We start from the raw sequence: 20,000 nt of genomic DNA, 5'->3' as shown, positions 1-20,000 counted from the left end.
TCTCCCATCCAAGTACTAACCAGGCCCGACCGTGCTTAGCTTCCGAGATCGGGCATTCTCAGGTTAGTATGGCCGTAAGCCATTGTGGGTCTAGAAATGTTGCAATTTATAGAGACAATCGCACCTGTAAACCAAGCCGCCGTATCATGGAAACATGTCTTTAATGAAAAGTTACTGACAGCTTTTTATGTGGTAGCACAAATTTGCCATTGCGACCTGCATTTTGCTGTATCAAAGTAAATGTCATGAAAAGTGGAAAAACCCTACAGCAAAGCGCAATGTGCTGTTTTGGGTTCTTTTACAAATAAAGACTGCTGCTTTGAGTTCGCATGGAGCCAGCCTCTTTATTCATTGTACATAGTCTGCTCTCTAGCGGTAAAAGACGTGAACTACAATGCTATGGATGACACCACACAATATAGGTTTGAAACTCGGGTTATAGTTTAAAGGTCAGAGTTAAAACTCGGCTTGCAGTTTCCGAATGCCATACGTGGTAAAAATTGTGTTGTAAAATTTTGCTTTAACAATTGAAGTGGAAGAAGAAGAAAAAAGCTTACAGCACCTGGTATTCCCAGACGGTCTCCCATCCAAGTACTAAACAGGCCCGACCCTGCTTAGCTTCCGAGATCAGGCGTTCTCAGGGTAGTATGGCCGTAAGCCATTGTGGGTCTCGAAACGTTGCAATTTATAGACACAATCGCACCTGTAAACCAAGCCGCCCTATCATGGAAACATGGCTTTAATGAAAAGTTACTGACAGCTTTTTATGTGGTAGCACAAATTTGCCATTGCGACCTGCATTTTGCTGTATCAAAGTAAATGTCATGAAAAGTGGAAAAACCCTACAGGGAAGCGCAATGTGCTGTTTTGGGTTCTTTTACAAATAAAGACTGCTGCTTTGAGTTCGCATGGAGCCAGCCTCTTTATTCACTGTACATAGTCTGCTCTCTAGCGGTTAAAGACGTGAACTACAATGCTATGGATAACACCACACAATATAGGTTTGAAACTCGGGTTATAGTTTAAAGGTCAGAGTTAAAGCTCGGCTTGCAGTTTCCGAATGCCATACGTGTTAAAATTGTGTTGTAAAATTTTGCTTTAACAATTGAAGTGGAAGAAGAAGAAATAAGCTTACAGCACCTGGTATTCCCAGGCGGTCTCCCATCCAAGTACGAACCAGGCCCGACCGTGCTTAGCTTCCGAGATGGGACGAGATCGGGCGTTCTCAGGGTAGTATGGCTGTAAGCCATTGTAGGTCTCGAAATGTTGCAATTTATAGACACAATCGCACCTGAAAACCAAGCCGGCGTATCATGGATACATGGCTTTAATGAAAAGTTACTGACAGCTTTTTATGTGGTAGCACGAATTTGCCATTGCGACCTGCCATTTGCTGTATCAAAGTAAATGTCATGAAAAGTGGAAAAACCCTACAGCAAAGCGCAATGTGCTGTTTTGGGTTCTTTTACAAATAAAGACTGCTGCTTTGAGTTCGCATGGAGCCAGCCTCTTTATTCACTGTACATAGTCTGCTCTCTAGCGGTTAAAGACGTGAACTACAATGCTATGGATGACACCACACAATATAGGTTTGAAACTCGGGTTATAGTTTAAAGGTCAGAGTTAAAACTCGGCTTGCAGTTTCCGAATGCCATACGTGGAAAAAATTGTGTTGTAAAATTTTGCTTTAACAATTGAAGTGGAAGAAGAAGAGATAAGCTTACAGCACCTGGTATTCCCAGGCTGTCTCCCATCCAAGTACTAACCAGGCCTGACCGTGCTTAGCTTCTGCGATCAGACGAGATCGGGCGTTCTCAGGGTAGTATGGCCGTAAGCCATTGTAGGTCTCGAAATGTTGCAATTTATAGACACAATCGCACCTGAAAACCAAGCCGGCGTATCATGGATACATGGCTTTAATGAAAAGTTACTGACAGCTTTTTATGTGGTAGCACGAATATGCCATTGCGACCTGCATTTTGCTGTATCAAAGTAAATGTCATGAAAAGTGGAAAAACCCTACAGCAAAGCGCAATGTGCTGTTTTGGGTTCTTTTACAAATAAAGACTGCTGCTTTGAGTTCGCATGGAGCCAGCCTCTTTATTCACTGTACATAGTCTGCTCTCTAGCGGTTAAAGACGTGAACTACAATGCTATGGATGACACCACACAATATAGGTTTGAAACTCGGGTTATAGTTTAAAGGTCAGAGTTAAAACTCGGCTTGCAGTTTCCGAATGCCATACGTGGTAAAAATTGTGTTGTAAAACTTTGATTTAACAATTGAAGTGGAAGAAGAAGAAATAAGCTTACAGCACCTGGTATTCCCAGGCGGTCTCCAATCCAAGTACTAACCAGGTCCGACCATGCTTAGCTTCTGAGATCGCACGAGATCGGGCGTTCTCAGGGTAGTATGGCCGTAAGCCATTGTAGGTCTCGAAATGTTGCAATTTATAGACACAATCGCACCTGAAAACCAAGCCGGCGTATCATGGATACATGGCTTTAATGAAAAGTTACTGACAGCTTTTTATGTGGTAGCACGAATTTGCCATTGCGACCTGCATTTTGCTGTATCAAAGTAAATGTCATGAAAAGTGGAAAAACCCTACAGCAAAGCGCAATGTTCTGTTTTGGGTTCTTTTACAAATAAAGACTGCTGCTTTGAGTTCGCATGGAGCCAGCCTCTTTATTCACTGTACATAGTCTGCTCTCTAGCGGTTAAAGACGTGAACTACAATGCTATGGATGACACCACACAATATAGGTTTGAAACTCGGGTTATAGTTTAAAGGTCAGAGTTAAAACTCGGCTTGCAGTTTCCGAATGCCATACGTGGTAAAAATTGTGTTGTAAACTTTTGCTTTAACAATTGAAGTGGAAGAAGAAGAAAAAAAGCTTACAGCACCTGGTATTCCCAGGCGGTCTCCCATCCAAGTACTAACCAGGCCCGACCGTGCTTAGCTTTCGAGATCAGACGAGATCAGGCGTTCTCAGGGTAGTATGCATAAGCCAATGTGGGTCTCGAATTGTTGCAATTTATAGAGACAATGGCACCTGTAAACCAAGCCGCCGTATCATGGAAACATGGCTTTAATGAAAAGTTACTGACAGCTTTTTATGTGGTAGCACGAATTTGCCATTGCGACCTGCATTTTGCTGTATCAAAGTAAATGTCATGAAAAGTGGAAAAACCCTACAGCAAAGCGCAATGTGCTGTTTTGGGTTCTTTTACAAATAAAGACTGCTGCTTTGAGTTCGCATGGAGCCAGCCTCTTTATTCACTGTACATAGTCTGCTCTCTAGCGGTTAAAGACGTGAACTACAATGCTATGGATGACACCACACAATATAGGTTTGAAACTCGGGTTATAGTTTAAAGGTCAGAGTTAAAACTCGGCTTGCAGTTTCCGAATGCCATACGTGGTAAAAATTGTGTTGTAAACTTTTGCTTTAACAATTGAAGTGGAAGAAGAAGAAAAAAAGCTTACAGCACCTGGTATTCCCAAGCGGTCTCCCATCCAAGTACTAACCAGGCCCGACCCTGCTTAGCTTCCAAGAACGGGCGTTCTCAGGGTAGTATGCATAAGCCATTGTGGGTCTCGAATTGTTGCAATTTATAGAGACAATGGCACCTGTAAACCAAGCCGCCGTATCATGGAAACATGGCTTGAATGAAAAGTTACTGACAGCTTTTTATGTGGTAGCACAAATTTGCCATTGCGACCTGCATTTTGCTGTATCAAAGTAAATGTCATGAAAAGTGGAAAAACCCTACAGCAAAGCGCAATGTGCTGTTTTGGGTTCTTTTACAAATAAAGACTGCTTCTTTGAGTTCGCATGGAGCCAGCCTCTTTATTCACTGTACATAGTCTGCTCTCTAGCGGTTAAAGACGTGAACTACAATGCTATGGATGACACCACACAATATAGGTTTGAAACTCGGGTTATAGTTTAAAGGTCCGAGTTAAAACTCGGCTTACAGTTTCCGATTGCCATACGTGGTAAAAATTGTGTTGTAAAATTTTGCTTTAACAATTGAAGTGGAAGAAGAAGAAAAAAGCTTACAGCACCTGGTATTCCCAGGCGGTCTCCCATCCAAGTACTAACCAGGCCCGACCGTGCTTAGCTTCCGAGATCGGACGAGATCGGGCGTTCTCAGGGTAGTATGGCCGTAACCATTGTAGGTCTCGAAATGTTGCAATTTATAGAGACAATCGCACCTGTAAACCAAGCCGCCGTATCATGGAAACATGGCTTGAATGAAAAGTTACTGACAGCTTTTTATGTGGTAGCACAAATTTGCCATTGCGACCTGCATTTTGCTGTATCATAGTAAATGTCATGAAAAGTGGAAAAACCCTACAGGGAAGCGCAATGTGCTGTTTTGGGTTCTTTTACCAATAAAGACTGCTGCTTTGAGTTCGCATGGAGCCAGCCTCTTTATTCACTGTACATAGTCTGCTCTCTAGCGGTTAAAGACGTGAACTACAATGCTATGGATGACACCACACAATATAGGTTTGAAACTCGGGTTATAGTTTAAAGGTCAGAGTTAAAACTCGGCTTGCAGTTTCCGAATGCCATACGTGGTAAAAATTGTGTTGTAAAATTTTGCTTTAGCAATTGAAGTGGAAGAAGAAGACATAAGCTTACAGCACCTGGTATTCCCAGGCGGTCTCCCATCCAAGTACTAACCAGGCCTGACCGTGCTTAGCTTCTGAGATGGGACGAGATCGGGCGTTCTCAGGGTAGTATGGCCGCAAGCCATTGTAGGTCTCGAAATGTTCTAATTTATAGACACAATCGCACCTGAAAACCAAGCTGGCGTATCATGGAAACATGTCTTTAATGAAAAGTTACTGACAGCTTTTTATGTGGTAGCACAAATTTTCCATTGCGACCTGCATTTTGCTGTATCAAAGTAAATGTCATGAAAAGTGGAAAAACCCTACAGGGAAGCGCAATGTGCTGTTTTGGGTTCTTTTACAAATAAAGACTGCTGCTTTGAGTTCGCATGGAGCCAGCCTCTTAATTCACTGTACATAGTCTGCTCTCTAGCGGTTAAAGACGTGAACTACAATGCTATGGATGACACCACACAATATAGGTTTGAAACTCGGGTTATAGTTTAAAGGTCAGAGTTAAAACTCGGCTTACAGTTTCCGAATGCCATACGTGGAAAAAATTGTGTTGTAAAATTTTGCTTTAACAATTGAAGTGGAAGAAGAAGAAAAAAGCTTACAGCACCTGGTATTCCCAGGCGGTCTCCCATCCAAGTACTAACCAGGCCCGACCGCGCTTAGCTTCCGAGATCGGGCGTTCTCAGGGTAGTATGGCCGTAAGCCATTGTAGGTCTCGAAATGTTGCAATTTATAGAGACAATCGCACATGTAAACCAAGCCGCCGTATCATGGAAACAAAGCTTGAATGAAAAGTTACTGACAGCTTTTTATGTGGTAGCACAAATTTGCCATCGCGACCTGCATTTTGCTGTATCATAGTAAATGTCATGAAAAGTGCAAAAACCCTACAGGGAAGCGCAATGTGCTGTTTTGGGTTCTTTTACAAATAAAGACTGCTGCTTTGAGTTCGCATGGAGCCAGCCTCTTTATTCACTGTACATAGTCTGCTCTCTAGCGGTTAAAGACGTGAACTACAATGCTATGGATGACACCACACAATATAGGTTTGAAACTCGGGTTATAGTTTAAAGCTCAGAGTTAAAACTCGGCTTGCAGTTTCCGAATGCCATACGTGGTAAAAATTGTGTTGTAAAATTTTGCTTTAACAATTGAAGTGGAAGAAGAAGAAAAAAAGCTTACAGCACCTGGTATTCCCAGGCGGTCTCCCATCCAAGTACTAATCAGGCCCGACCATGCTTAGCTTCCGAGATCGGACGAGGTCGGGCGTTCTCAGGGTAGTATGGCCGTAAGCCATTGTAGGTCTTGAAATGTTGCAATTTATAGACACAATCGCACCTGAAAACCAAGCCGGCGTATCATGGATACATGGCTTTAATGAAAAGTTACTGACAACTTTTTATGTGGTAGCACGAATTTGCCATTGCGACCTGCCATTTGCTGTATCAAAGTATATGTCATGAAAAGTGGAAAAACCCTACAGCAAAGCGCAATGTGCTGTTTTGGGTTCTTTTACAAATAAAGACTGCTGCTTTGAGTTCGCATGGAGCCAGCCTCTTTATTCACTGTACATAGTCTGCTCTCTAGCGGTTAAAGACGTGAACTACAATGCTATGGATGACACCACACAACATAGGTTTGAAACTCGGGTTATAGTTTCAATGTCGGAGTTAAATCTCGGCTTGCAGTTTCCGAATACCATACGTTGTAAAAATTGTGCTGTAAAATTTTTCTTTAACGATTTAAGTGGAAGAAAAAAACAAAAGAAAAGCTTACAGCACCTGGTATTCCCAGGCGGTCTCGCATCCAAGTACTAGGCAGGCCCGACCCTGCTTAGCTTCCGAGATCGGCGTTCTCAGGGTTTCCGACGGCTCCCAACCGGGGGGGGGGTGTCGGCGACGTTTCAGGACGTAGCGGTCCGAGCGCCTTTAATGTCGCCGCTTCAAAGTCCAGAACGCCACAAAACCCACTTCTGTCGATGTTCACCGAGACCTGGTTGACTGACAACGTTCCGGACTCTGCTGTGCATCTGGAGCGGCTAGCGTGCTATCGGGCGGACCGTGCCATTGTACGAGGGGGAAAGTCGCGAGGAGGTGGAATATGCGTCTACATCCGAGAAGAATGGTGCCGGGCCTCTGTGGTGGTATGTAAGCACTGCTCGCCACTTGCGGAGTTTGTGATCATCAAGTGCCGTCCTTTTTACCTGCCGAGGGAATTTACCGCGAATTTACTGCTAGTCGCGGTGTACATCCCGCCTTCCAACAACGAAGGCGACAGGATCGCGGCGCTTGGTGAACTGTACCAGGCTGTCAGTGAACAACAGACAGCGTACCCTGACGGTTTCACCATCTTCGCTGGAGACTTTAATCATGCCAACCTGAAGTCTGTTTTCCCGAGGCTTCACCAGCATGTTACTTTTCCGACACGTGGAGACAGCTTCCTGGACCTAGTCTACTCTGCGCTTAAGGGAGCTTTCAAAGCCACCCCCTCCCCCATCTTGGGCTTTCTGACCATCTCACCGTTGTGCTTTTGCCCGCCTACAGACAATTGGTAAAGGCATCCAGGCCGGTTCGGAGGCGGGTTCGGGTGTGGCCTGAGGGTGCCTCCGATGCACTTCTCGACCTACGACACCACTGACTGGGACTTGTTTAAGCAGGCGGACACCTACAACGATCGGACGGACATAGAGGAGTATACTGACTCTGTTTCCTCTTACATCGCGGAGAGCATCGATGATGTGACTCGCTCAAAATCCGTCGTCACTCGCGCGAACTGGAAGCCGTGGCTGACAGGGGCTGTCCTCAGACTGCTGAGGGCTAGGGACAAGGCTTTCAGAGCGGGGGATGAGGCTGGCTTGAGGACAGCGAGGGCCGACCTGTCCCGGGGCATCAAATAAGCGAAAAAGGCGTTCTCGTGCAAGGTCTCCACCCACTTCAAGGACAGCAAGGACGCACGGAGCCTTTGGCAGGGCATTCAGACCATCACGGACTACAAGCCCGCGCCGAGGAGCTGTGAGGGCGACGTCCGTCTGCTGAACGATCTTAACCGCTTCTTTGCTCGCTTCGACGCCCAGAACAGCACTTGCCCACTGAAGACCACTCCCCCCCCCACACGAGCAGCCCCTGCGCCTCTCTGCCGACGGAGTGAGGAGGGCGCTTGCCGCTATTGACACCCGTAAGGCGGCGGGCCCTGACAACATCCCGGGTCGAGTGCTGAAGGACTGCGCTGGGGAGCTGTCGGGTGTCTTCACGGACATCTTTAACGTTTCCCTCCAGCAGGCCATCATCCCCTCGTGTTTCAAGGCTGCCACCATCGTTCCTGTGCCGAAGAAACCTGCACCGTTCTGCTTCAATGACTACCGCCCCGTGGCACTGACACCCATCATCATGAAGTGCTTTGAGCGGCTTGTCATGGAGCACATCAAATCCGTTCTCCCCCCCACCATTGACCCTTTCCAGTTTGCGTACCGTGCCAAACGGTCCTCTGAGGATGCCATCTGCTCTGCCCTCCACTCTGCCCTCACCCACCTGGAGAGAAAGGACTCATATGTGAGATTGCTCTTTGTGGACTTCAGCTCTGCCTTCAACACCATTGTGCCGCAGCACCTCATCTGCAAACTCGACGAGCTGGGCCTCAGTACCTCCCTCTGCAACTGGCTACTGGACTTCCTCTGTCAGAGGCCTCAGGTGGTTCGTGTTGGCGACAAAATCTCCGCCAGCATCACGCTGAGCACAGGGGCCCCCCAGGGCTGCGTGCTCAGTCCATTGCTCTTCACCCTGCTGACGCATGACTGCACTGCGACCTACAGCGACAACCGCATAGTGAAGTTTGCTGAAGACACGACTCTAGTGGGTCTCATCACGAAGGGCGACGAGACTCGGTACAGGTCGGAAGTTGACCTTCTGACCACGTGGTGCAGGGACAACAACCTCCTGCTGAACGTAGACAAGACCAAGGAAATCGTTGTTGACTTCCGGAAGGGTCACACAAAACACCTGCCGTTGATCATCGACGGTGCTGTGGTGGAGAGGGTGAGCTGCACCAAGTTCCTGGGGGTGCACATCAGTGAGGACCTCTCCTGGTCCGCAAACACCGCGTCACTGGCAAAGAAAGCTCAGCGCCACCTGTACTTCCTGCGGAAGCTCAGGCGTGCATGTGCTCCTCAGGCAGTCCTGTCTACCTTCTACCGTGGCACCATTGAGAGCGTCCTCACCAGTTGCATCGCTGTCTAGGGTGGTAGCTGCACTGAACGGAACTTGAAGGCCCTGCAGCGCATAGGGAGTACGGCTGGTAAGATTATTGGTGCTTCGCTCCCCTCCCTGAAGGACATTTACACCTCTCATCTCGCCCGCAAGGCAACCACGATTGCGAGTGATGTGAGTCACCCAGATCACTCTTTGTTTGACCTTCTACCCTCTGGGAAGAGGTACAGGAGCCTGCGCTCCCGCATCACCAGACTCGCCAACAGCTTCTTTCTCCAGGCTGTTAAGACCCTGAACTCGCTATCCCCTTCTGCGTAGCGTGCGGCACTGTTGCGCTATTTTCTGGAATGTCTGCTGTACGCTCACTTGCTCCTCTTATTTATTTATTTGTTGTGTTATTTATTCATTATTTATTCAGCACGCTGTTGTTTACTTGTTACTTGATTGTCTATTGTGGGCCGTGTCTTGTCACCGTGGGATAGCGGGGAACGAAATTTCGGTTTCTTTGTATGTCTTTGGCAAGTGGAGAAATTGACAATAAAGCAGACTTTGACTTTGGTATTCCCAGGCGGTCTCCCATCCAAGAACTAACCAGGCCCAGCCCAGCTTAGCTTCCAAGATCGGACAAGATCGGGCGTTCTCAGGGTAGTATGGCCGTAAGCCAGTCTTGTTCTCGAAATATTGCAATTTATAGACACAATCGCCCCTGGAAAGCTGGCGTTCCATGGAAACATGGCTTTAATGAAAAGTTACTGGCAGCTTTTTATGTGGTAGCACAAATTTGCCATTGCGACCTGCATTTTGCTGTATCAAAGTAAATGTCATGAAAAGTGGAAAAACCCTACAGGGAAGCGCAATGTGCTGTTTTGGATTCTTTTACAAATAAAGACTGCTGCTTTGAGTTCGCATGGAGCCAGCCTCTTTATTCACTGTACATAGTCTGCTCTCTAGCGGTTAAAGACGTGAACTACAATGCTATGGATGACACCACACAATATAGGTTTGAAACTCAGGTTATAGTTTAAAGGTCAGAGTTAAAACTCGGCTTGCAGTTTCCGAATGCCATACGTGGTAAAAATTGTGTTGTAAAATTTTGCTTTAACAATTGAAGTGGAAGAAGAAGAAATAAGCTTACAGCACCTGGCATTCCCAGGCGGTCTCCCATCCAAGTACTAACCAGGCCCGACGGTGCTTAGCTTTCGAGATCGGACGAGATCGAGCGTTCTCAGGGTAGTATGGCCGTAAGCCATTGTAGGTCTCGAAATGTTGAAATTTATAGACACAATCGCACCTGAAAACCAAGCCGGCGTATCATGGATACATGGCTTTAATGAAAAGTTACTGACAACTTTTTATGTGGTAGCACGAATTTGCCATTGCTACCTGCATTTTGCTGTATCAAAGTAAATGTCATGAAAAGTGGAAAAACCCTACAGCAAAGCGCAATGTGCTGCTTTGGGTTCTTTTACAAATAAAGACTGCTGCTTTGAGTTCGCATGGAGCCAGCCTCTTTATTCACTGTACATAGTCTGCTCTCTAGCGGTTAAAGACGTGAACTACAATGCTATGGATGACACCACACAATATAGGTTTGAAACTCGGGTTATAGTTTAAAGGTCAGAGTTAAAACTCGGCTTGCAGTTTCCGAATGCCATACGTGGTAAAAATTGTGTTGTAAAATTTTGCTTTAACAATTGAAGTGGAAGAAGAAGAAAAAAGCTTACAGCACGTGGTATTCCCGGGCGGTCTCCCATCCAAGTATTAACCAGGCCCGATCCTGCTTTCCCGAGGTCGGACGTTATCAGGGTAGTATGGCCGTAAGCCAATGTGGGTCTCGAAATGTTGCAATTTATAGACACAATCGCACCTGAAAACCAAGCCGGCGTATCATGGATACATGGCTTTAATGAAAAGTTACTGGCAGCCTTTTATGTGGTAGCACGAATTTGCCATTGCGACCTGCATTTTGCTGTATCAAAGTAAATGTCATGAAAAGTGGAAAAACCCTACATGGAAGCACAATGTGCTGTTTTGGGTTCTTTTACAAATAAAGACTGCTGCTTTGAGTTCGCATGGAGCCAGCCTCTTTATTCCCTGTACATAGTCTGCTCTCTAGCTGTTAAAGACGTGAACTACAATGCTATGGATGACACCACACAATATAGGTTTGAAACTCGGGTTATAGTTTAAAGGTCAGAGTTAAAACTCGGCTTGCAGTTTCCGAATGCCATACGTGGTAAAAATTGTGTTGTAAAATTTTGCTTTAACAATTGAAGTGGAAGAAGAAGAAATAAGCTTACAGCACCTGGTATTCCCAGGCAGTCTCCCATCCAAGTACTAACCAGGCCCGACCGTGCTTAGCTTCCGAGATCGGACAAGATCGGGCGCTCTCAGGGTAGTATGGCCGTAAGCCATTGTAGGTCTCGAAATGTTGCAATTTATAGACACAATCGCACCTGAAAACCAAGCCGGCGTATCATGGATACATGGCTTTAATGAAAAGTTACTGACAGCTTTTTATGTGGTAGCACGAATTTGCCATTGCGACCTGCATTTTGCTGTATCAAAGTAAATGTCATGAAAAGTGGAAAAACCCTACAGCAGGGGTCACCAACCTTTCTTAAACCGAGAGCTACTTCCTGGGTACTGATTAAGGCAAAAGGGCTACCAGTTTGACATACACTTCTGAAATAGCCAATTTTCTCAATTCGGCTTTCACTGTGTTATTATTGTCATTTGCAGTTAACATGTAAGTGTGATTTTAACAAGAATAGCAGAAATACAGTCAAACCTTGTGTTATGGCAACAGATCCAATATCTGTGTCATTCCATAGACACTTGTAGTAAAGGACGCGTGCGAACCGTGAATTTAACAAAAGGGTCTTTATCTATAAAAAATATACATACAAAAATTACGATAAATCAGTTTTACAATTCCCTTTTCTTTCTTTCCAAAAAATATACAGTATATACTATGTACACGATCTACACGGTCAAAAACTGTTTTTCTCCGTGTCTACGTAATCCAACTGTCAAAACGTTCCCTTAAAGGCTTGTTCTAATGCAATACAACCTGACAGGAAGTAAACCTTTCAAAATAAAACAAAATTTCACAATAAAAATGCCTAAACAAATGTCAATCGTCTTAACTCAATTTTACAAAATAAAAACAAACCACAATACAATTAACTTAAACATTCCCTACTTATGGCTCTAACATTCCGGCCCCTAATTGTATAGGCAGGATGCATAACAATTACACCTCAAAAAGAGCCATATAGTTATTAACCTAACAAAATCTATCAAGCTTTTGCCTGTGAGTCAACTAACAGTCTTTTCCTGACTCATTCTGCCTCCTGTAACAAACAGAGTTTACTTATAGGTCTATCCAACAAACTAGACTTGGTTTGAACTTGAACTCGTCGCACAATTCCTCTGGAGTCCGGGAAGGTCTTTTGGATTCTTCCAGTCAACCAAGTATTCCTTGGGGCTGAATTGTCAACAATGAGAACAAGATCTCCAGCGACAAAATTTCTTCTTTGAGTCCGCCATCTCTGTCTCTCTTGTAGCAATGGAAGATATTCCTTTGTCCATCTTGACCAAAACAGATCGGCCATGTATTGTGTCTGTCTCCATCTTCGACGCGAGTATGTATCATCACTGTTAAATAAGCCTGGAGGAAGGATCGGCTGCTTCTTTAACAACAGAAGATGGTTTGGGGTCAAAACCTCCAAGTCATTTGGATCATCTGATGCAGCAGTCAAAGGACGCTCATTTATGACTGCTTCCACTTCACATAATAGTGTGTGAAGGCCATCATCATCTAATGTTTGTTGCCTCAACACAGAGTTCAACACCTTCCTGACGGTACGAATCTGTCTTTCCCATATTCCACCTTGATGGGAGGCGGTTGGTGTGTTGAAGGTCCATGCAATACCTTTTGACATCAGATCCTCTCTTATTTTAGAATGATCAAGCTCAGCCATGGCTTCTCTAAGTTCTTTTTCGGCACCAATGAAATTAGTGCCATTATCTGAGTGCAGGGTAGAAACTTGACCTCTTCTACATATAAACCTTCTGATGGCATTTATGCATGATGAGGTGTCCAATGAGTGAGCAACCTCTATGTGTACTGCTCTAAGTGCAAAGCATGTAAACAGAACGCCATAGCGCTTCACTATGCTGCGTCCTCTCTTTACACCAAAAGGTCCAAAATAGTCTACTCCCACATGAGTGAACGGAGGTTTATCTGGGAGTACACGTTCCTCCAATAAGTCTGCCATCTTTTGGACTGCAGGCCTTGCATGTATTTTCCTGCATGTGATGCATTTGGATATTGTTGTGCGGGCAGCTCTGTTCAGTCCTGGTATCCAGTATTGCTGTCTGACCTTTGCAACCAGCTGGTTCCTTCCGCAGTGACCATTATGTCGATGAACCTGTTGCAGAATCAGCTTAGCAATGTGATGTTCTTTGTGCAACACAGTTGGGCATCTTGCTTCTTCTGGCATGGCTGATTTGTTCAATCGACCTCCAACTTTGATGATGCCATTGTGCAGAAAAGGATCCAATTTGGAAAGCGGATGTGACCTCTTTATATGTGAATCACTACTTAAGAGTGCAGACAACTCTTCTGAAAACATCTCTCTTTGACTGTGACGTATTAGCACAACATTTGCATCTTCCAAGTCCTGAACAGACAAAGGTTTTCCTTTCACTGACTTTCTCAGTCTCATCATTTCTTCATGCACTTTCTGGTATTGCTTCAATGAGTCTGTCTCTTTCAGGGAAATAACCTCTTTACATTCTCTTCTCTTCTCAACAAGGTAGTGAAGCAGATCCTTCATGCGTAGCATCCATGCAACAGCCTTTTTCAGCTTGTGCCAGTCAGAGTAGTATTCCACCAGTCTCTTCATGGGTGTAATTTCAGTCATGGTCAAGAGACTGACCAGCGCTGTCTTCTTGATCTCACTGTCCTCATTCATGGTGCTTGGTATGTCAGGTCTGGTTGGCCACTCAAACTCCTCTTGATAAAGAAAATGTGGACCACAAATCCAGTTGTGGTTCTGGATAAGAGTGGTAAATTTTGTACCACGTGAAGCCGTATCTGCTGGATTAAGTGAACTATTCACATATCTCCATTGAGATGGTGAAGTAGCTTCCCTTATGAATGCAACCCGGTTGGCCACAAAAGTCTTGAAACGTGAAGCATCATTCTGTATGTACCTAAGTACAGTCAGGCTGTCTGTCCAAAAAACAGAAGCTCCAAGGGGGGTCTCCAGCTCCTGCTTTAACAGTCTGTCGACTTTCACTGCTATGACTGCAGCAGTCAGTTCCATCCTAGGGACTGTTATTTTCTTCAGTGGGGCAACTCTGGATTTAGCCATGAGCAATCCGCAGCTCCTCCGTCCATCTTCATTGATCAGCAATAGGTATGTAGCAGTACCATAACCAATATCACTTGCATCCGAGAAATGGTGCAGCTCTGCTTTAGATGTGGGACAGAAATCATCTGGTTTCATACATCTCTTTATGTGGAAGCTGGAAAGTTCCTCGAGTTCTGAAATCCACTGCATCCATCTTTGCAAATCTCCTTCTCCAACATCCTCGTCCCAGCTCAATTTTCTTTGACAGAGTTCCCTCAAAATCATCTTGGCAGGAAGAATACATGGGGAAATTAAACCCAGAGGATCATAAACTGAGTTAACAACTGAAAGAATTCCTCTCCTTGTGGCAGGTTTTCTTGGTACGTTCACCTTAAATGTGAAAGTGTCCGACTCTGTACACCAGTGTATTCCCAGAGCTCTTTCGGTAGGCAGAGTGTCTTTGTTCAAGTCTAAATCCTTCATCTTTGCAGCTCTTTCATTTTCAGGAATACATGACAGAACCTTTCTGCTGTTACTGACCCATTTTGTCAAGTTGAATCCACCCTGCAAGCATAGAGCTTTCAGAGATTGTGAAAGTGCTATTGCTTGGTCCTCTGAAGCCACCGCTGCCAAACAGTCGTCCATGTAAAACTTCCTCTTGATTGCTTTAGAGGCTTCAGCTGTTGTCTCATCTTCTTTGTATTCGGCTGTCTTTCTTAAGGCAAAACTAGCACAACTTGGAGACGAAGTGGCTCCAAAAATATGTACTGTCATTCTATACTCCTCCAGTTTTCCGTTCAAATCTCCATCAGGCCACCATAAAAAACGCAGAAAATCAGAGTCCTTTGAGGGTACCCTGACTTGGTAAAACATTGCCTCTATGTCAGCCATCAATGCAACCTTCTCCTCTCTAAACCTTGTCAAAACTCCAATCAAGGTATTTGTGAGGTCTGGGCCTTGGAGTAACTGGTTATTCAGTGAAACTCCCTGATATGTTGCATTGCAGTCAAAAACAACTCTGATTTTCTTCTTCCTTGGGTGATACACCCCGTGATGTGGGATGTACCACACTTCTCCATCGTTGCACTGACTGTTTGCAGGCACCCTTTCAGCGTAACCCTTTGCTATGATGTCATCCATGAAGACTTTATAGTCAGCATGAAAATCAGGGTTTTTTACAAGTTTCTTCTTGAGATTGACGGCTCTCTGCTCAACTAGACTGCGATTATTGGGCATCTTCTGAGGCTTGTTCTTAAATGGGAGACTTATACAGTAATGTCCGTCGAAGAACTGACAAGACTGTTCCACATCCTTCATGAACTGTTGATCATCTTGTGACATCTCTGTTTTGTCTTCACAGCTACGCTCTGTGAAATCCAAATTATATTGCTGTATCAGCAATTCCTCAAGGTTTGCCACTGATATTCTGTTCGCAGTTAACCTTGGTAACTCATTCTCACACTGTTGAACGTCCTCTTCCCCCTTTACAGGACCATTGACAATCCATCCAATGGACGTTTTCACTGCGTATGGACCATCTCCTTGGCTATTGATGACCTTCCATGGTTCTATTGCTTTGTGAGCATTAGAACCAACTAACAGGCCAATTTCTGCCTTGATACTTGGAAGGTTCACCTCATCCAAATATGTCCACTTCCGGAGGTCTTTCTGATCAGGAATGTTCGCCTTTTTGACAGGAATTTCATGTTGAGTGAACACTGAAGGTAGATCAATGTATTTTTCCTCTTCAAATCCACTGACTTCCAGTTCTGACAGGATGTGACTACGGACAAGCTTCTCCTGTCCCATAGTTCGGAGCAAAATGTCCGTCTTTCTGCCTCTTAAGTTCAGTGTTCTCATGATCTTCTCTGTGCAAAACGTCGCCGAACTGCCAGGATCTATGAAGGCGTATGTCTCAATTATCTGTGTGCCTTTCTTGGACTTGAGCTTTACTGGAACAATGGCCAAAATTTCTTCGTTGCTCCCGGCCCCAGTATATCCACACATCTCCTGGCTTACAGCACTAGTGGTCTGAGGTTCAGAAGTGGCGTTTCTTTCATTTTTCGGTGATGTCTTTTCTTCACGTTGTACATGTAGGATGCTTGGATGTTTCCGTGAACATAACTGACATGTCAGTCTTCTTGAACAATCTTTACTCAAATGACCTTGAACCAGGCATCCAAAACACAAACCTTTGAATTTCAAATATTCAATCTTGTCCTTGTGTGCTAGCTTCTGGAACTTTTCACAGTTCCCAAGTCCGTGATTTTTGTCACAGTACAAACAGTTATTCTGAGCTAGTTTGCCGTTATCAGTCTTTGTGACTTGGTTTGACTGTGAAAATTCCTGCTTTTCTGTGTCAACACTTGTAGCAAAACTGCTACTTCTTGGTGTACTTTCCTTTGCTCTCTTCACAAAACTGCTCTTTTCTTTTTGTTTTGTAGATAGACTGACTTCCTGTAGATCACCAAACAATGGATCTGAGACGATCTTTGTTTGTCTGTCAATGTAATCTACCAGATCTGTGAACCTTGCTCTTCTTCCTTTATTCTCCTGCATTTCAAATGCCACATTACGCCATCGCTCCCTCATCTTGTATGGCAATTTGGACAGAATGACTCTCATGTTTGTTGGGTTGTCCATTTCTTCCATGTAGTCAACATCTTGCATCGTGTTTCGGCAACCAATCAGGAAGAGAGAATAAGCGTTTAAGCTCTTAACCTCATCTGTCTTTATTTGTGGCCATTTTAAAGCCTTGTCGATGTAAGCCATGGCTATTTTTAAATTATCGCCATATTGCTTATGAAGCAGTTGTCTGGCTTCTCTGTAACCTTTCTCTGGGTTCATGTGTTCACAGCTTCTCACCAGATCTTGTGGCTCTCCACGTGTATATTGCTCCAGAAAGAAGAGTTTATCTTTCTCATTTTGTGTCTTATTGTCAATAGCATTGTCAAATGCTCTGAGAAAAGATTTATACTTGAGTGGATCACCTGAGAACACAGGAATATCTCTCTTGGGCAGCAGTGATAGGCTTTGCTGCTTGACCAACATTTCAGTGATTAGGTTTTGATGATGCATCACCTCATAAATCCTGTCACCTGTAGATGTGGGCTCCTGAGGACGTATAGGTGTGGCTCCATCTGAGTGATCCGGATGACACAAATATGCATGAGATGAATGTTTTGTGATACTAGCAGACACATCATACATCGGATGATCTTCCTTCTCTTCAGCATCTGCTGTCATCTGAGCCTGGACTTCAAGTACAGGTTGGGATCTTGGAAGACTTGCCAAAGGTTGTTCCAGCCTGTATTTCACATATTCATTCATTGCATCTTGGGGATCCTCGTGGTTCTGGAAAACTTTGAGCTTAGCAGTAGAGGCTGCTATTGCAGTTTCAATCTCTAGCTCCTCCAACTCAGCCTTCAACTTTGCTTCCTGCAGTTGAATTGCCTTCTTCTTTTTTAGCGATTCAGCTCGTGCTAGAAGAGCTGCTCTTTTAGCCTCCTCTTTCATGCGAGCCACTGAACTCGTGTTTGACACAACTGAAGAACTTTCAGTCCTGGAACTCAATCTGCTCCTACTTCTTTGACGACGAAGATCCGCTATTACAGAAATACTGTCATATGGAGCAACCTCCTCTTCATTGTGAACACTTCTTTTACGTTCTTGAATCCAACCTTCAGTCTCATGCAAAAACTGCTTAATAGTAGCTGCCTTTGGCTCGTACCAGTCACGCTGATCTGTGTCAGCTTCATCTGCAGGTAACATCTGTACAATATTGTTGTTTAGCAGTATGAACTCTTCATGCAGCTTGTAAAAACTTTGAAGTGTTTCTGACTCCATTTTATCAACATGCTCTTCATTATTCTTCATGTTGTCCATTTCCTTCATTTTAGCCGTAATATGAGCCATTTTTGCCCTTCTTTGTCCGATAAGCCTTTGGAGTTTCTCCTCGAGTGCCTTTTGTGTGTACTTTGGCTCCCTCTTGTGGTCACTCGCCTGCATTGCGTCCGATGCGGCAACAAACGATCGTTTCTCCTCCATGTTTTAATTTCAGCAATATCCAACAGGCTTTTTCAACAAACGATCAAAAAGGGCTTTTATAGTCCATGAACGTAACAGTATTCTTCTACTTTAATGTCTTCTTAACTTGCAAAACGACTCATTAAGTGTGAATAGGCGCTCCATCCGTTAGCATAGTTAGCTTCGCCATTAGCATGTTAGCAGGTCAGCTACTCACGGTGATACTATGGCTCTCATCCTCTCGTCTTCCAAAAGCTTCCTCTCATTCGTCTCCTTCTTTCTTGAATGTCCTTTTATCCTCCTGGAGAAAGTTTTTGACTAATGCTATGGCAACAGATCCAATATCTGTGTCATTCCATAGACACTTGTAGTAAAGGACGCGTGTGAACCGTGAATTTAACAAAAGGGTCTTTATCTATAAAAAATATACATACAAAAATTACGATAAATCAGTTTTACAATTCCCTTTTCTTTCTTTCCAAAAAATATACAGTATATACTATGTACACGATCTACACGGTCAAAAACTGTTTTTCTCCGTGTCTACGTAATCCAACTGTCAAAACGTTCCCTTAAAGGCTTGTTCTAATGCAATACAACCTGACAGGAAGTAAACCTTTCAAAATAAAACAAAATTTCACAATAAAAATGCCTAAACAAATGTCAATCGTCTTAACTCAATTTTACAAAATAAAAACAAACCACAATACAATTAACTTAAACATTCCCTACTTATGGCTCTAACACCTTGGTTTTTGACCACAATCCGTTTCAGAAGGCGGTTCGAGAAGCGAATCGGTCGAATTCCGAATCTATTTTTCCCATTACAAATAATGGAAACATTTTTAATCCGTTTCAAGACAAAAAACCCGCGTCTTTTTTAAGCATTTTTTCATTTGCGCATATTTGTCTGATCGCTCAAATGCAGCGCACCGCCAAACGCGCAACCGTAGCGCGTCGCCCACCGCGCAACTGCACCGCGACGATCGCATTATTGTGACAGAGCCGTCGCTGAAATTTAGAAAATATTTTTAAAGTCCTGATGTACGTAGTTTCCAAAATTGAAGTGGAGCTAAGTGCGCAGGGAGCTTAATTTTGTCCGATCGCGCAGCTGCAGCGCACCACCGAACGCGCAACAGTAGCGCATCGCCGACCGCGCAACTGCACCGCGCTGGTCGCATTATTGTGACAGAGCCGTGGCTAGAATTTAGAAAATATTTTTAAAGTCCTGATGTACTTTCCAAAATTTAAGTGGACCTCAGTGCGCAGAGAGCTTAATTTGGTCCGATCGCGCAACCATAGCGCGCCGGGTGCTCACTGTCGCATTGCTTTAAGAGCGTCTTTGTGTTTTAGGATGGCTTTACTGCTCTCACTTGCTTTCTTTGGAGGCATGATTAGGGGTTAATACAATCCTAAAAGTAACGAAAATACAATAACAACGGAGTCAGTCGGCATCCGGGCGGCGCGGTCGGGTTTTCTCGGTTCCTCCCGGCTCATCTCGCGAGGTTCGACCTCCGAATTTTGTTGGACAACCGAAGCCAAAAAATCTCGAAGTTTTTTGTTCGAATTCCGATTTGTTCAAGAACCAGGACATTCGAAAACTGAGGTTCGACTGTAAAATAAATAGATGCAGCTTACTGACAAGTGCCGCTATTTGAGCTAATTTTGGAATAGTCCTGCGGGCGACTCATGCGGTCCTCACGGGCGACCTGGTGCCCGCGGGCACCGTGTTGGTGACCCCTGCCCTACAGCAAAGCGCAATGTGC

The 20,000-nt window shown here is 44.5% G+C and overlaps 4 non-coding genes and 8 pseudogenes across 4 annotated transcripts; all 12 read right to left on the bottom strand.

Moving 5' to 3' along the window:
• The window catches only part of LOC148383596 (5S ribosomal RNA), a 109-nt pseudogene extending 29 nt beyond the window's left edge, over positions 1-80 (bottom strand).
• A 470-nt stretch (positions 81-550) lies between these two features.
• LOC148383595 (5S ribosomal RNA) lies at positions 551-659 on the bottom strand (annotated as a pseudogene).
• A 469-nt stretch (positions 660-1,128) lies between these two features.
• On the bottom strand, positions 1,129-1,247 carry LOC148383594 (5S ribosomal RNA; annotated as a pseudogene).
• A 470-nt stretch (positions 1,248-1,717) lies between these two features.
• On the bottom strand, positions 1,718-1,836 carry LOC148383593 (5S ribosomal RNA; annotated as a pseudogene).
• A 470-nt stretch (positions 1,837-2,306) lies between these two features.
• On the bottom strand, positions 2,307-2,425 carry LOC148383592 (5S ribosomal RNA; annotated as a pseudogene).
• A 471-nt stretch (positions 2,426-2,896) lies between these two features.
• On the bottom strand, positions 2,897-3,013 carry LOC148383591 (5S ribosomal RNA; annotated as a pseudogene).
• Positions 3,014-4,061: 1,048 nt separating this feature from the next.
• LOC148383590 (5S ribosomal RNA) lies at positions 4,062-4,180 on the bottom strand. The gene has a single exon (XR_015853680.1). It is a non-coding gene; the product is annotated as a 5S ribosomal RNA (ribosomal RNA).
• Positions 4,181-4,649: 469 nt separating this feature from the next.
• LOC148383589 (5S ribosomal RNA) lies at positions 4,650-4,768 on the bottom strand (annotated as a pseudogene).
• A 470-nt stretch (positions 4,769-5,238) lies between these two features.
• Positions 5,239-5,347, bottom strand: LOC148383588 (5S ribosomal RNA; annotated as a pseudogene).
• Positions 5,348-5,818: 471 nt separating this feature from the next.
• Positions 5,819-5,937, bottom strand: LOC148383587 (5S ribosomal RNA). Its single transcript, XR_015853707.1, has one exon. It is a non-coding gene; the product is annotated as a 5S ribosomal RNA (ribosomal RNA).
• Positions 5,938-9,973: 4,036 nt separating this feature from the next.
• On the bottom strand, positions 9,974-10,092 carry LOC148383586 (5S ribosomal RNA). The gene has a single exon (XR_015853778.1). It is a non-coding gene; the product is annotated as a 5S ribosomal RNA (ribosomal RNA).
• A 1,046-nt stretch (positions 10,093-11,138) lies between these two features.
• Positions 11,139-11,257, bottom strand: LOC148383585 (5S ribosomal RNA). Its single transcript, XR_015853716.1, has one exon. It is a non-coding gene; the product is annotated as a 5S ribosomal RNA (ribosomal RNA).
• Between the last annotated feature and the right edge of the window lie 8,743 nt (positions 11,258-20,000).

The sequence above is a fragment of the Syngnathus floridae genome, chromosome 17, assembly GCF_059516105.1.
Source record: "Syngnathus floridae isolate MCC-2025c chromosome 17, RoL_Sflo_1.0, whole genome shotgun sequence".
Classification (NCBI taxonomy): domain Eukaryota; kingdom Metazoa; phylum Chordata; class Actinopteri; order Syngnathiformes; family Syngnathidae; genus Syngnathus; species Syngnathus floridae.
Note: the sequence above shows the minus strand (reverse complement) of the source record. Positions and strands in the feature narration are given on the sequence as shown.